Here is a 5,446-nt window from a genome sequence, read left to right as displayed (position 1 = left end):
AAATTTTGCCAAAACAGCAAAAAAAACCTTCGATCCAAAAATCGTCGGTTTTAGGTTAATTATGATCAAAATAGTTTAAAACTTAATTTGACCATAAACAACCTTTCCGAAGAGGATGAAATATTAGGTACTAAGAAGGGAGTATCAGTTAAGTAGGCTGTGCTCGTATATGGTTTTACGCATATGCATGGGAATTGAACTGGTCAACTCGTAATTCTTCTGGGTCTTGGACATCCAAAAAAGAGTTTATGGCCCCAAATTGAAGAGAACATTGAAGCGACGACAATGTGTTCCTCTTCGCTTTGATNCTGCCAACTACTCTGGTAATTTGGTCACCGCTAGCAGCACACGAATTACCACTTTTGGAGCATTAGCGCGAAAAATCGATATTGGCCTTGGATCTGTTTTCGAGTGGAGATTTGTGGTAGCGGATGTGTCGATGCCAATTCTTGAGGCCGATTTTCTTCGTTTTTTATCATTTATTGGTCGATCTGAAGAATAAACGCCTGTTGTAATCTTCTTGCTTGGCCATTCTCATGTTAAATTAAATTTATAATAAATTCTCACGTTTGATTTAACCGATGGACTTTTAAAGGGGACGATGAGGGTCCTTTGATGGCACTCGTGTGACTAGCATGTCCAGATTTCAGCCTTTTAAGATGATCTTATTCGAAGCTGCGGATGACGATCACGTTTTAAAAGGCTTAACGAAAGGAAACAATGCCATAAACGTTAAACTTGTGTCAAACTTATCGAAGACTACCACAAATTAACGCACAATCCCCTAAAATCTTCTACCAGTTCATGGAAGCGATTCAAATATTTCTCGCCATATTTACGGCTCAATGTTAACAATTGAAGGGAACAATTGTAGCTTAAGGGGCCGTAATGAGCAAATCTTAATTAAGCGACCCCTATTTTACCAGGGACTATAATATCTTCTCTTATACAAAGTAAAAACAGAAATGGTTGATCCTTAAAGGATGGATTGAAATAAAAATGTGGTGATTTTGGGATCAGAATCGAAAGGCCTTCAATAGGGTCTAAATCGGCGTGCCATATGTTAAAACTCCACAAACTGTGAGCAATCGGTGAAAATCAAATCAAATTGGATGCACGTGAATCTGCAGTGACAAGTGAACGTAAATTACTTGTATACGAACTAAAGCATCGTCATGAGAGAACCACACCCTGATCCCAAAGAGGGACTCTATGCTCCAACATGTTGCGACAGACTTGGAACAGGCGCCGTAAGCGCAATGCTCTTCTCTGTATATAAAGCCATGTCTAGCTATGAATAAAAAGAGAGTCGACGACTTACTCTCTCTATGTCAACACTATTCATTTCTTAGCTAGTCTTAAGTTTCACTAAGTCTCGTGTCTTGTTCTCGTTGAACTTGATTCGAGCAATACATGGCAACCGTGATCTAGGTTGGCCAATACATGGCGACCATGATCTAGGTTGACCAACACATACTTGCCAGCCAACCATAAGAGGAGCATGCCAAGATTTCGCAACAAATACGTTTATTTATCCAAAAGCATTCAAGTACAAATAGACAGTGTTAGTTTTTGAAGGCAGACGAAAGCTCCATCGTCAATGCAATTCCAAATTGATACTTTCAAATTATGACTTCATCTGAAAGGCCCATGGATCACAAGATTTCTTTGCGCAAAAGCTAGGTCCCCAAACTGATGGTGACCTCACCAGATTAAACATACATTCATAGAAAGACAAGAATCCTGATGTATAAAAGATGGTACATAGTTCTAACCATGATGTCGCGAGCCTTTGAAAAAACCTTCGAGCCCCTATTGATAGGAATGGAAATGCATGGTTATGCGGATTAGGTGCTACTCGTTTATTGATATAAAAAAAGTCACGCAAACCTGAAGGTTAAGGCAATGAAAATTCAATACGGTACCATAAAGCAATAAAATCAAAGCCCTTCTGAGGAAAAAATTGCCAAGGTGTGTTTGAGAATACTAGCCGAAACTGTAAAGGATATTTTAACCACTGCGACTTCTAACATAACACCAACATGACCATTGTCATGCACCTGAACAAGAGTGCTGACCTCAATGTCCATGCTAAAATCATCAACCCACCACAAATATAGGTTTGAAGAAAGACATAATGAGAAAGAAGATAAGGAGAGGACTCCCGTAAGGTTAAGACTATATATAGACCGGATAGATAGCTGGTAGCTTCTATGTATTTTCGTGGCTTATACACTTCACCGCTTATCCGCTTAACCCCTTCCAAGAACCAATTAGATTCTGTGTCGACCGAAATTCTCAACTCAGATTGGTTGAGGCATAAGGCAAAGCGGTCAAGCGGTCAAGGGGATAACCCACGAAATATCTGTTAACATGTTAAGTTTCCCGCTTGTAACATGCTTTGTAACGCATGTCGATAAGAACCGCTGCCAGAGAAAGCAGACCAACGACAAAGCAGAAGCCCGAGTGAAAGCTCAGGAAGGCTGGGCTACATTCCTCAATTACTGAAATCACATCAACTTTGCAAGAATAAGTCGTTACGGCTATGACGATAACGTTTTCTTTGATTGAATTAGATACTTTGCTAGATACAGGTCAAGGTAAAATCATATGCAGCTCTCGTTTAGAGCACATCACACAAGAAAATGAATTGCGACATTTCATGATGACGACGACAACGAGTCAAGGAAAGTTGATTGGGAGAAGTGTCTTGCACATTCTCGCCATTAAATAGTTATTATTGTTGAAGTTTGTTGTGCTGCAACCTCATGTTTGATAAACTCAATGGTAGAATTGAGCGGTGAATGTGTATTGTCCTTAGGAAGACCGTTTTAGACGATCAAAATCTCAAATTCGNTTCTAACCTCTCCCAATACGAGAGCTCTCTCATATCTTCAATGTTCCTAGTAAAACATCTTTTGACCTGCTCGAGCTTTTGCAAACCTGCTGAACTAATTGGAGCTCAAATTTGAGAGTCATATTCAAGATGCGGCTGAACAATCAACTTGTACAGAGTTAGCATCGTGACACTATCTCTGGACTTAAACGTGCGATATATCCAACTACATGTTTGAAAAGCCTTACCAACTTTCAACTGGATATGCTCATCGAACTTTCCATTATCTTGGAGGTCTACACCTAAATCCTTCATGGATGAGACCTGCTCAATGTCCTTACCTTCATCATCTAATAGTGGAGTGTCTAATGGCGTCGACCCAAAGGTCATTGAGCGGAATTTCATTCCATTCAAGGCCATGTTACTCGCAGCAACCCTGGAATAAATTTGGTCTAGGACCTTTGCAAGACAACCGGAATCCTGTAATTTTAAGTAGATTAAAATAATTTTATTAAAAAAAACTTAGACCTACTTAATTGAAGGCAGGTCATTTCTAAATTATTAGTGGTTCGTTTCTAGGTTATGTTGTTAAAAGTCTAGGTGGGTCCCAAGAGCAGGCCAACAATTCGAATTTTATGTAGTGGTTCAGTACATACTTGCACCTTTGGAAATGTCTCCCGAGTACCCTAAGCATGGTTTTAGGGCTTAAATTTGGCCAAGTTCATCGATTCAACAAGGACTCATAATTGTGCGAACTGCTTATTACGAGTAAAGTGAACGTTTGAGGAGACAAGAAGTTTTTGCTTCCGTTCGCAGTCCATCTCTCTAGAAGTCCATGGTGCACCATTCGTCAACGGCAAGACAAGTCATAGGTTTACGAGGAATTTATGAAACTGCAGAAGTGCTAGCTTTGGTCAAAACGAGTGGTGATTGCTTCATAACCGCCGGAAGGACCAAATGTCAATTACCTTGGTTTGTACGTTACCTTTATACTGATTGAAAGACCATCCATGTAAACGAGAACTGTTGTCGTCTGAGGCGAAAATCTGCCAGGATTAATCGCAATCACGCAAACTGGGCAATTTAATAACCAGGACGTTCAAAGGAACAAATTTCTTTGGGCAAAACGGTTCAAATGCCGTCTTGAAACGAAGGTAACAAATAGGACACAAAAATGTTCGATCTTTTAACAACAACTGCACTGCTTTCATGAACCAGTAATCTAATTTGTCTAAGAAGATTACTGGCATCAGTGTCAAAAGGCGGATCCCCGGACATTCAACAGTATAGAGTTTCAAATTTCATGTCTTCTTTTTGCACTATGCATCAGCCTAGTAGCTATGGTAGGGCTTGAAATCATTCAATTATTCTTCCCATTAATGAAACCTGGGCTTCCGAGGAACTAATTAATAATTTCCGATATCACCGAGAGAAATTTCAAAAATCTTGGAAAAGGCTGTCGTACTTCCATCTCGGCAGCCTGTTCTCATGCTTCAACTTCCAAGCCCAATTCGTCCACCAACATTCCATCCTCTTCGCCCTTTTACATCTCTGACTCACTTTCAAACCCTCGTTTTCTTGTGGATTCTCGAGCCTCTATTTCTTTACTGCCTCATCGGATGATTTCTTCGTCATTACTTGGGTCTGCCAACTACTCTGGTAATTTGGTCACCGCTAGCAGCACACGAATTACCACTTTTGGAGCATTAGCGCGAAAAATCGATATTGGCCTTGGATCTGTTTTCGAGTGGAGATTTGTGGTAGCGGATGTGTCGATGCCAATTCTTGAGGCCGATTTTCTTCGTTTTTTATCATTTATTGGTCGATCTGAAGAATAAACGCCTGTTGTAATCTTCTTGCTTGGCCATTCTCATGTTAAATTAAATTTATAATAAATTCTCACGTTTGATTTAACCGATGGACTTTTAAAGGGGACGATGAGGGTCCTTTGATGGCACTCGTGTGACTAGCATGTCCAGATTTCAGCCTTTTAAGATGATCTTATTCGAAGCTGCGGATGACGATCACGTTTTAAAAGGCTTAACGAAAGGAAACAATGCCATAAACGTTAAACTTGTGTCAAACTTATCGAAGACTACCACAAATTAACGCACAATCCCCTAAAATCTTCTACCAGTTCATGGAAGCGATTCAAATATTTCTCGCCATATTTACGGCTCAATGTTAACAATTGAAGGGAACAATTGTAGCTTAAGGGGCCGTAATGAGCAAATCTTAATTAAGCGACCCCTATTTTACCAGGGACTATAATATCTTCTCTTATACAAAGTAAAAACAGAAATGGTTGATCCTTAAAGGATGGATTGAAATAAAAATGTGGTGATTTTGGGATCAGAATCGAAAGGCCTTCAATAGGGTCTAAATCGGCGTGCCATATGTTAAAACTCCACAAACTGTGAGCAATCGGTGAAAATCAAATCAAATTGGATGCACGTGAATCTGCAGTGACAAGTGAACGTAAATTACTTGTATACGAACTAAAGCATCGTCATGAGAGAACCACACCCTGATCCCAAAGAGGGACTCTATGCTCCAACATGTTGCGACAGACTTGGAACAGGCGCCGTAAGCGCAATGCTCTTCTCTGTA

The 5,446-nt window shown here is 40.0% G+C and overlaps 2 protein-coding genes across 2 annotated transcripts in view; both read right to left on the bottom strand.

Moving 5' to 3' along the window:
* The window catches only part of LOC131891384 (uncharacterized), a 10,354-nt gene extending 5,502 nt beyond the window's left edge, over positions 1-4,852 (bottom strand). The window contains exons 1-2 of the mRNA XM_059240923.1: positions 4,740-4,852; positions 4,397-4,663 (exon numbers count right to left, since the gene is read on the bottom strand). The gene's annotated coding sequence lies outside the window, so the exon portion shown is untranslated. The remainder of the gene's footprint in view (positions 1-4,396; positions 4,664-4,739) is intronic.
* LOC131891381 (uncharacterized) overlaps positions 1-5,446 on the bottom strand; it is an 83,365-nt gene that overhangs the window by 61,724 nt on the left and 16,195 nt on the right. The window lies entirely within an intron of this gene.

This window comes from Tigriopus californicus, chromosome 12, assembly GCF_007210705.1.
Source record: "Tigriopus californicus strain San Diego chromosome 12, Tcal_SD_v2.1, whole genome shotgun sequence".
Classification (NCBI taxonomy): Eukaryota; Metazoa; Arthropoda; class Copepoda; order Harpacticoida; family Harpacticidae; genus Tigriopus; species Tigriopus californicus.
The sequence above is the reverse complement of the archived record's forward strand: the minus strand, read 5'-3'. Positions and strand labels throughout refer to the sequence as shown.